Source organism: Dipodomys ordii, unplaced genomic scaffold, assembly GCF_000151885.1.
Source record: "Dipodomys ordii isolate 6190 unplaced genomic scaffold, Dord_2.0 Scaffold174, whole genome shotgun sequence".
NCBI classification, from domain to species: domain Eukaryota; kingdom Metazoa; phylum Chordata; class Mammalia; order Rodentia; family Heteromyidae; genus Dipodomys; species Dipodomys ordii.
Genome location: NW_012267390.1, coordinates 83,017 through 94,694, shown reverse-complemented (window position 1 = coordinate 94,694; position 11,678 = coordinate 83,017). Strand labels below are relative to the sequence as shown.

The 11,678-nt window shown below is 54.1% G+C and overlaps 1 pseudogene; it reads right to left on the bottom strand.

Annotated features, from left to right (window-relative positions):
* LOC105998823 overlaps positions 1 to 7,412 on the bottom strand; it is an 11,658-nt pseudogene extending 4,246 nt beyond the window's left edge.
* Between the last annotated feature and the right edge of the window lie 4,266 nt (positions 7,413 to 11,678).

The window sequence follows — 11,678 nt, the reverse complement described above, 5'->3', positions numbered from 1 at the left end:
GGACAGGAGGACAGGAAGACAGGAGGACAGGGAGGACAGGAGGACAGGGAGGACAGGGGACAGGAGGACAGGGGGACAGGGGGACAGGAGGACAGGAGGATAGGGAGGACAGGGGGACAGGAGGACAGGAGGACAGGAAGACAGGAGGACAGGGAGGACAGGAGGACAGGAGGACAGGGGACAGGAAGACAGGAGGACAGGGGACAAGAGGACAGGAGGACAGGAGGACAGGAGGACAGGAGGACAGGGGCACAGGGGGACAGGAGAACAGGAGGACAGGAGGACAGGGAGGACAGGAGGACAAGAGGACAGGAGGACAGGGGGACAGGAAGACAGGAGGACAGGGAGGACAGGAGGACAGGAGGACAGGGGGACAGGAGGACAGGAGGACAGGAGGACAGGAGGACAGGGGGACAGGAGGACAGGAGGACAGGAGGACAGGGAGGACAGGAGGACAGGAGGACAGGGAGTACAGAAGGACAGGAGGACAGGGGACAGGAGGACAGGAGGACAGGGAGGACAGAAGGACAGGGGCACAGGGGGACAGGAGAACAGGAGGACAGGAGGACAGGGAGGACAGGAGGACAGGAGGACAGGAGGAAAGGAAGACAGGAGGACAGGAAGACAGGGAGGACAGGAGGACAGGGGACAGGAAGACAGGAGGACAGGGAGGACAGAAGGACAGGAGGACAGGGGACAGGAGGACAGGAGGACAGGGGACAAGAGGACAGGAGGACAGGAGGACAGGGAGGACAGAAGGACAGGAGAACAGGAGGACAGGAGGACAGGGAGGACAGGAGGACAGGGGGACAGGAGGAAAGGAGGACAGGAGGACAGGGAGGACAGGAAGACAGGAGGACAGGAGGACAGAAGGACAGGAGGACAGAGAGGACAGGAGGACAGGAGGACAGGAGGACAGGAGGACTGGGAGGACAGGAGGACAGGAGGACAGGAGGACAGAAGGACAGGAGGACAGGAGGACAGGGGACTGGAGGACAGGAGGACAGGAGGACAGAAGGACAGAAGGACAGGAGGACAGGAGGACAGGAGGACAGAAGGACAGGAGGACAGGAGGACAGGGAGGACAGAAGGACAGGGAGGACAGGAGGACAGGGGGACAGGGGGACAGGAAGACAGGAGGACAGGAGGACAAGGGACAGGAGGACAGGAGGACAGGAGGACAGAAGGACAGGGGGACAGGAGGACAGGGAGGACAGGAGGACAGGGGAACAGGGGGACAGGAAGACAGGAGGACAGGAGGACAGGAGGACAGGGAGGACAGGAGGACAGGAGGACAGGGAGGACAGGAGGACAGGGAGGACAGGAGGACAGGAGGACAGGGGGACAGGAAGACAGGGGGACAGGGGGACAGGGGGACAGGAAGACAGGAGGACAGGAGGACAGAAGGACAGGGGGACAGGAGGACAGGGAGGACAGGAGGACAGGAGGACAGGAGGACAGGGAGGACAGAAGGACATGAGGACAGGAGGACAGAAGGACAGGGAGGACAGCAGGACAGGTGGACAGAAGGACAGGAGGACAGGAGGACAGGGGGACAGGGAGGACAGGAGGACAGGAGGACAGGGAGGACAGGAGGACAGGAGGACAGGGAGGACAGGAGGACAGGAGGACAGGGAGGACAGGAGGACAGGGAGGACAGGGGGACAGGGGGACAGGAAGGACAGGAGGACAGGAGGACAGGAGGACAGGGAGGACAGGGGGACAGGGGGACAGGAGGACAGGAGGACAGGAGGACAGGAGGACAGGAGGACAGGGAGGACAGGAGGACAAGAGGACAGGAGGACAGGAGGACAGGGAGGACAGGAGGACAGGGAGGACAGGGAGGACAGGGAGGACAGAAGGACAGGGGGACAGGAGGACAGGAGGACAGGGAGGACAGGAGGACAGGAGGACAGGAGGACAGGAGGACAGAAGGACAGGGTGGCAGCTAGACCAGCACCGAGTCTGGGCTTAGAACGACCCACATGTCTGTAGTGATCAGAGCCTCTTCTCCTTGCGCAGCTCTGTTAGCTTCACGCACTCCATTTTGTTTACAGTCATCGCTTCCGTCTGGAGCCCCCGCCCACTTCCTGGACCCTCAGAAGCTCCAAAGCCCGCCCCAGGCTCCTCTCAGGGGTCCCCAGACAGGGGCGGCCAGCGTCCTGGCTCGCAGGGTCGCTGTCCCCTTCCCGTTGCACGCAGAGGCTAGGCCCAACCTTTCCTCTGAGCATTTGTAAGTAATTTCTTCATGGCCATGTAACCTGCCATCTAGATCTGCCCAGTCCAGCTTATCACCTGATGAGTCCAATGTGGCCACCTGTTAGTTCTTTTCTTTTATCGCTGGACCACTGGCCTGTCCTTGGATGTGCAGCTGATTGGCGCATACACGCGGTTCTAAGGTCACTGCCACTTTTAGTCGCGGAGGCAGCTTCTGCTCAATCATGGGGTCAGCGGTGGACTGCCAGGCTCAGCTCCTCAGACCACTCCTGGGGCAGCACGTCCCGACTGCTTTTGCCTTGATTGGAGAGGGTCCTGGGTGCCCCCAGGGGAGCAGAGCCCCACGTGTCCCTGTTGGGAGTTGCTGAGGGCCAGGGCCCTGCATTCTAAGCTCCCTCTGCTAGGCGCCAGCAGTGGTTATGGAGGGAAGAGGAGGCCAACGTCCACCCAGCGGCCTCTGAGGAAGAGCGTAGGGCTCCACTCCAGGATCTCCAATGGTTTCTGGGTTTTAGAGTGAGCCCAGGGAGGCACGGTGCCGATGTCCACTTGTTTTTCGTGTAGAGTCATGCTTTGTGGGCGTCTTCCCCAGGTGGGCCGGACCTCCTGTCTCTGGAGGCTGCTGGCTGGCTGGCCAATGGCCACAAGCATAAAGGACTGCTGTCATGACCAGGCTGAGTGGCTGAGCTCACCACACATTCTCTACTTCTCCAAGTAGAGGGAAAATCAGGAGAAAGCTTCCTCCCTGCACATATTCTCTTGGATACAACTCGTCTCACTGAGAAAATAAAGGTGATCTCAGGACTTCTACTCCATCCAGGAAGGGTGAAAAGAGCCAGCCACACATGCAAGCAGACTCATTTATTCACAAACACATGTGCACACAGACATGCACACAGAGACACACACAGACATACATAGACACACAGACACATACAGACACACAAAGACATGTACACAGACACACAAACATGCACACACACATAGAGTCACACACACGGACACACACACAGACACACACACAGACACACACACAGACACACAAACACACACACACGGACACACACACGGACATGCACACGGACATGCACACAGACACACACACAGACACACACACAGACACACACACGAACACACACACGGACATGCACACAGACACACACACAGACACACACGGACATGCACCCCCCCAAACGGACACGCACACAGACACACACACAGACACACACACGGACACATACACAGACACACACACGGACACGCACACAGACACACACATGGACACACACACGGACACACACACAGACACTCACACAGACACACACGGACACACACACAGACACACACACAGACACACACGGACATGCACACAGACACACACACAGACACACACGGACATGCACCCCCCCACGGACACGCACACAGACACACACACAGACGCACACATGGACACACACACGGACATGCACACAGACACACACAGACACCCACACGGACATACACACAGACACACATACACGGACACACACAGACATGCACACAGACACACACACAGATTCGCACACAGACACACACACGGACACACACACAGACACACACAGAGACACCCCCCCCCCACACCACGGACATGCACACTTTTTGCATTCCTGCATGATGTTAGGCAAACGCTTCACCACTCGTAACCCCCAGCCTGAGCTGTGGTTTTTAATGTAGATGTCAGATATGACCCATAGAGACCCCTGGCTTTGGGGATGAGAAACACAAGAAGGACAACACTATGGCCACAGCCAGTCCCCCTACACACGGGGAAAGTCATGCCCCTGCATCAAGGAGTTGGTGCCAGGCCCTGGGGTCGGAGCACACAGGAGGTAGTGCGGGCCCAGGTCAGAGAGCACACAGGGAGGTGGAGAGAGGGCCAGGGTCAGGGAGCACACAGGGAGGTGGAGAGGGGCCAGGGTCAGGGAGCACACAGGAGGTGGAGAGGGGCCAGGGTCAGGGAGCACACAGGGAGGTGGCATGGGGGACAGGGTCAGGGAGCACACAGGGAGGTGGAGAGGGTTCCAGGGTCAGCGAGCACACAGGGAGGTGGAGAGGGGCCCAGGGTCAGGGAGCACACAGGGAGGTGGAGAGGGGCCCAGGGTCAGGGAGCACACAAGGAGGTGGTTTGAGGGCCAGGGTCAGGGAGCACACAGGAGGTGGCGTGGGGGCCAGGGTCAGGGAGCACACAGGGAGGTGGAGAGGGTTCCAGGGTCAGCAAGCACACAAGGAGGAGCATGAGGGAGGATCGGCCTCCTTTGCAGACAGTGGCTCAAAGGGTTTTTACGGCACTAAGCAGCTTTGGTCAGGAAGAAGCAAAGATTCACAGACCTCGATCATCTTTGCCTTAAGAAAAAGGGCAACAAAGAAAGCTCCAAGTAAGCAGACAGTTAGCAAAGTAAAATGCGAGAGCACACAGAAATTCAAACAATCTGCATCAATTAGTCGTACATGGGGATCCCGTCTCACTTCCCCAGATGCACACGATGTCCTTGATGAGACATGGTAGCCAAAACCAATCTCACCCAGCGTCACTGTCACACGTTCACACGTGGATGGGACGCATTTTGACCATGACCCCCCTCCTTCATCCTCTCTGTGAGCCTTCTTTCTCCCCTGCTTCTACACCCTGGACAGGATAAAATAAATAAAATAAAATAAATGCTGGGTTCTTGAGGGCAATACAACTGACAAATGACTAGCTAGATTAAATAGAAAAAAAGAGAGCAGGCTGGGAAATAACTCCCATGATAAATGATGGCACTGCACTGAATGTTTTTTTTATTAAAACAACAAAGATGCCCGGTGTCAGTTGCTCACACCTATAATCCTAGCTACTCAGGAGGCTGAGATTTAAGAGTCATTGTTCAAAACCAGCTTGGGTAGGAGAGCCATGAAACTATTACTGCCAATTAGCCACCAAAAGAGCTTGGAACGGAGCTGTAGCTCAAGTGATAGAGTGCTAATTTTGACCAAAAAAGCTTAGCACCCAGACCCCAAATTCAAGCCCCAGAAACACCCCCTTATCCAAGTAGCAAAGATCTATGAACAACTTAAACTCTGAAACTCAGATGAAGTAGACAAAATCTTAAAAAAAAAAACAACCCTCCAACTTCTGAAATTTACTCAAGAAGAAATAGATAGGGCAGGGAAAGTGGCTTAGTGGTAGAGTGCTTGCCTAGCATGCACGAAGCCCGGGGTTTGATTCATCAATATCACACAAACAGAAAAAGCCAGAAGTGGTGCGGTGGCTCAAGTGGTAGAGTGGTAGCCTTGAACCAAAGAAGCTCAGGGACAGTGCCCAGGCCCAGAGTTCAAACCCCAGGACGGGCAAAAAAACTGTTTGAACTTCTGCTTTCAGTTTCTTTTCTCAGTTGTGGGGACCTGAATTTAGGGGTGTGGGAGCTGTCCCTGAGCTTTTCACTCAAGGCTAGTGTTCTACCACTTTTAGCCACAGCACCACTTTTGATTTTCTGGTGGTTAATTTGGGTTAAGAGTGTCATGACTTTCCTACCTCGGCTAACTTCAAACCACAATCCTCAGATCTCAGTCTCCTGAATAGCAAGGGTTACAGGCGTGAGCCACCAGTGCCCAGGATGGCTTCATTTCTTTTCAGGGCCTACACAGAAGTAGAATATTGTTTGTTGGTGTGATTTTCATGTGCTTGGCGTAGGTGTCCTTGATTATCTTCTGTTTATAGGTTGAGTTTCTTAGATACTTCTTTTATTGTCCTTCATTAGTTCAGAAAATTTCATGCCATTATTTCTTTAGTGTTTTCTTGCCCCTTTTCCTCTCCTCTCCAAATATTCCTGCATTGTTGTTGCCCTGGTTGATGGTATCCCACAGGTCATTACAACAGATTACTTTTCTGAAATACTTTTGTCTGTTCTTCAACTTTGTGATTTCTTTTGGTCCATGTTTGTTTACTGATTGTTTCTATAGGTTGCTGAAATGTGCCTTTTCTACAGTGTTTGTTACTATTTCAGTTATTGTCCTTTTTAATTCTACAATTTTCATTTGTTTTTATGTTTTGTCTGTTTACTGATATTTAGAATTTACTAATGTATAAGTTTCCCCTTACACACAGTTTCAATTTTCACAGTTTCTTTTCTCTGCTGTCTACTGCAGTGCAGATATAGTACATGGAATATTCTAGAAATATACAATTCATAAATTTCTTGAATAGATGGTGATTGCCACATCCTCAGATCTTCACTGCCTGAGAGCCTTGCCACAAGCCTTCTGAGAGCTCCCTTCACATCCTTTTTCTCAGGGTATAGATGAAGGGATTCAGGATGGGGGTGACTATGGAATAGAAGAGAGAGATAAACTTGACCTGCTCCTGGGAGTGTCTGGAGGGGGGCTGCAGGTACATGTAGATGGCAGGTAGGTAGAAGAGCGAGACCACCACCAGGGGGGAAGAACAAGTCCCAAAGGCCTTGTGCCTTCCCTTGGAGGACTGGATCCTGAGCACAGCTCGGGCGATGAAGCCATAGGAGAGAAGGATGAGAGCGAGGGGGGCAAGCACAAAGAAGCCCACCAGCACCGCTAGTGTCGTATCATTCACGGTCGTGTCAGCACAGGACAACTTGATCATGGCTGGCACCTCACAAAAGAAGTTGTTTAGCACCTGCCGCCCACAGAAAGGCAATTGTACAGTCAGAACCACTTGAACAAGAGAGTTGCCAAGGCCACCGAGCCAGGCCACAGCCGCCAGCTGCTGGCAGAGAGAGCGGTGCATGATGATGGCGTACCGGGGGGGGGGGCTTGCAGATGGCCACGTAGCGATCCAGGGCCATGGCGGCCAAGACAATGCATTCAGTGCACCCCAGCCAGTGGAAAATCGCATACTGCACTGTGCAGCCTCCGTAGCTGATGGTCTTCTCGGAGCTGGCCATGTTGGACAGCATCTGGGGGACCGTGGTGGTGGTATAGCAGAGGTCCAGGAAGGACAGGTGTCTGAGGAAGATGTACATGGGGCTGTGGAGTTGGGGATCCAGGCGGGACACCAGCATGATGGCAATGTTTCCTAACATTGCCAGAACATAGGACACCAGGAGGACCACAAAGAGAGGCAGCTCCAGCCATGGTCGGTCAGAAACACCCAGAAGGATGAAGTCTGTCAGGGGACCCCCCGAGGTGCTGTGCCTGTCACTTCTCATGCTGGGGCATCTTCTGGTAGCTGTCAAGGGGTTCAGATAACTCCTGAGATAAATGGTGAGATCGTTCTCTGATGCCAGTGTCTTCTCTTTTCTTTGTTACAACCCCGTCTTACCCTGCTTCCCTGTGTCAAGACATGGATGTGGAGGAGTCAGAAGCAAAGCCAGAAGAGCAGCATGCAGTGTTAGTTTCTCCTTATCTTTGTGATCTTAACTGTGTGTCTCTCAAAACTTCAACTTCTGCATCTGTTAAAATGAAGAAAACAAAACTTGCTTCAATGTCAGAATCTTGAAGATGGTAAAAGTCTTTGTGCGATACACACTGTATGGATGACAATTTTAAATATCCTTTCAGCTCTTTTAAAATAGTTATTGTGGTTGATACACAGAGGGGCTATGGTTACATCAATCAGGTGCATGTGCACAGTGCTCTTCTCCCCAGGACCGGGGATGAGCGATTCCCACCAGAGGGCGCTCTAGGCCCGCACACATCCTCTCCTCAGGACCCAGGGCGCAGTGAACAGTGGTTTCCACCAGAGTGCGCTCTAGATGTGCACACCGTCCTCAGGACCTGGGGCGCAGTGAGCCCTGAAGCCGCCCTGTCAGGTTGACTGGGCAGACTTGTAACCCACTATGTAGCCCAGCGTGGACTAGAACGTGCAGTCCTCTTACTCTGCAGGAGACAGCACTGGGGATGCAGCACTGGAACACCACGACAGCTCCTTTGGTCTCTACTCCAGGTGGCTTATCACTGAAAATGCAAGAGTCCTGTGGTTTACTCAGTGGGCTCAGCAGTGGTCTACATGGACACGTGGAACAGATAATGAACGAATGCTGGCTGCGGTAGGCCTGCCTTCTCCCTCCAAGAGGGCGCTCAGAAGGGTGGCGTAAGGGGCTGTCTGCCACATCTCGACTTGGACGGCCTACGAGGAGGCTGTGAGGCCAGCATGTCCTCCTGGAGGCCCAGCAGGAGTGGGCTCTTGAGGACTCAGAGGGCATTTGGCTCTCCCATTGGGCAGGCAGCAGACTGTCCTGAAAGTTCTAGAACTCTGAGGTGGCAGCTGCTTCATGTGCACATTGAGAAAAGTTGCTGACTGTTGCTGGGCCTGGGCCTCCTGAGAAGGGTCACTCCACCCTGGTCAGAGGCCCTCATGTGGATGGAGCAGGAGGCCCTTTGTCAGCCCTCAGCCCCATGGGGAGGAGTCCCTAACCTTAGCATCCTGACACCCGGCCTCTTTCTTCTCTTTTCCCCCTTGTGGTTTCGCCCCAGGCCTCTCTGAGAAGGGTGTGGATACACAGCCTGTTCCACCCTCCCCCCTGTAAAGGGCCAGCCTGGGCTCGGTGGACACGGACGAAACACCATGACCAGCTGGAACAGCCTCCTCACGAACCTTCCTGAGTCACTTTCCCCACTGAGTTCACAAGGGACGTCTTGGCTGTTCCAAGCACAGGTGACCCAAGTGCTGGAATCCTGCGATCCAGCACCAGCAGAGTAGAGGCTCACCAGCTTCAGAATGTCATACCTCTGTTTCATGTCCTAATTTCCCCACTGGTCCCAGGAGGTGGAGAGCTGAGGCTGAGGATGCCAGACAGACTCAAGTGACCACCTGGCCATGGCTACGGCTTGTGAAGGGCTCTGCTTTCCATAAAACCCTTTGCGTGAACTTGTGGGAGGCACCGTGGTCTGGAGAGCGTGTGGAAAGAGTGGAACACTTGTGTGATATTTCCGTAGTGTGGCTCGGACACACCACTGCAGACTGGGTGGTTTAGAGATCTGTGTCCAGCAGCATGGAATCAGTGTCTTCTGGGCCACATTCCCTCAGGAGGTACAAGGCACGGTGAGTTCTAGGTCTTCTCTCAGCGTCTGAGCCTGTGAGAGCAGAGTGACGTCTCTACAGAGCACCATCCCTGGGTGCATTTCTGGGACCCCATTTCCCCCTTTTAGAGACACAGTAACAACAGGAACTGGAGTTGATCTCCTGCCAAGAGCCCATTTCCATGTAAGGTCACATTCACAGGTACCGGGTGATGAGAACATCCATATATGAACTTTGGGAACACAACCCGTTACAATGTTCCTGCCTCTCCCGGCAGCCTCTACCTCCCTCTGGGGCCCCATCTCCTTCCTGGCACCCAGCAGATCACTGCTGGCCCTGACTGCTGGCCTGAGCTGACACTGTGAGAATTCACTGAGAGCCGGGACGAGACTGCTCTGGGGCTTGGGCACTGAAGTTTGGAGCAGGCCCACACAGAGGCCAGTCTGTCTCTGGGCCCAAGGCCTTGGGACGCTTCCTCAGGGCTTCAAGTTTTCCTGTGTCCTGGGCAGAAGGAAGTAGTTGCAGCTCCAGGCTGGGAGGAGGAGCGGGACACTGCAGGGGTGGGGCGGGAGCAGGAAGGGGCAAGAGCTTGGAAGTGAGTGGGCCAGGGCTTGTGGGGAGCAGCGTGGGAGGGGTGGGGCAAGAGTGACGAAGGGAGCAGCCCAGGGGGGGTCTGTGAGGGGCAACGCTTGGGAGGGGGGCTGGGAAGGTGGCTCAGTGGTAGAGCGCTTGCCTTGCATGACTGAGGCCCTGGGTTCGATTCCTCAGCACCACATAAGCAAAAAAGAAAAAAAAGCCAGAAGTGGCGCTGTGGCTCAAGTGGTAGAGCGCTAGCCTTGAGCTGAAGAGCTGAGGGACAGCGCCCAGGCCCAGAGTTCAGGCCCCACGACCGGACCCACTCCGCCCCCCAAATGCCCCCGTAGTAGCATGCAGCGGCTCCTGGTTCTGACGCAGCTCAGGACGGGCAGTTGCGGACCCACTCATCAAACTCCTTTGTGATCTTTCTCTGTGCCTGGGGGAAGCTCTCACTGGCAGGATTATTACGAGTAAACCCTCACTGCCTCAGGCCTGGCCTGAGATCCGTCTCCTTAGGAGCTGGGTCTGGTAGCAGAAGGTGGGAGCAGACAGCGTGGTCGAGATGGCTTTTTCTTTTTCTTTTCAGCCATACTCCAGATCCTGCTCAGCAGCGGAGGGCCTGCAGGATGCTGATCCTTTGTTCTACAGAGACTGCCCTTGACTTCATGTGCTGCAATGAGAAAATGGGAAGAATTCAGAAGCTTGGAGTGGTGAGTGTTGGATCTGGGTGTATGGCCTAATGTGGGATGGGCCGGGGGGACCTGAGCAAACCTTGCTTTGGAGAACATAGAGGACGAGGGTGTGAGGGGTCTGTGGAAAATGTGTTTGCCAGGTCTCAGTGGTTCCTGCCTGTTTTCCTAGCTACTCAGCAGGTGAAGAGCTGAGGATTGCAGTTTGAACCCAGCCCAGGTAGAAACGTCCTTGAAGCTCTTTATCTCTAATAATAGGCCCTGAGTCCAAGCCAGGACCAGCATGAAAGGAGTTTTGCTTTCATCATACAGGTTCGACACACCTTTTATGAGGCACACAGAGAGATTCTATTTCTTTTTGGTCAGTTCTAGTGGCACTGTGTCCCATGCCTCCCACAAGCCAGGCAAGCACCTCAGCTCTGAACCCTGGGCCTTTTTATCCAGACCTTGATGCATGTTGTTTTCCTCTCACTCTGGGTACTTTGAGAAGGAAACACACAGTATTGGGATAAAATGTGGGGAGCCTAGAATTCTGAGTGTAGGTTCATGGTGTATGGACCCGTGTGGGATGGACCTCATCAGAGCTTGCTCTCATGAACTCATACCTTGTCCAGGCAGCTGGTCTTTCTCTAAGTCTGCATCAAGTTTTCATCTATACTTTCATGTTAGTCCTGGGGCTCAGAGAAGGGGGTGAAGGCATGTGAGGAAGGGCAGCCTATCCCTTGCGCTTGGTAAGTTTGTGCCTATCAGAACAACTTCAGTGACCCGAGGCCCCTACCCCAGCCCCCGGGTCTTCACTGCACCTTCAGCTCTGCTTTTGGTCATGTGCTTCTCAGTGCCTGTGGGGTTGGGGGCTGAGGGATGTTTGGAAAAAGTTGGTAATTAATTTGTCAGTCCTGGGCTTGTACTCAAGGCCTGGGTGCTGTCTCTGAGCTCTTTCATTCAACACTACCCAGATCCCAGTGTCCACACTCCCAGACCCCCGTGTCCACACTCTCCAGATCAAAGTGTCCACCCAGTGTCCACACTACCCAGAGTTCAGTGTGCACACTCCTGGAATCCCAGGTTCCACACTCCCCATATTCCAGTGTTAACACTCCAAAGAGTAGTGTCCAAACTTCCCACACCCAGTATCTAGAATAGATTTCAGAATAGATTTCAGTGTCCACACTGCCCAAATCCCAGTG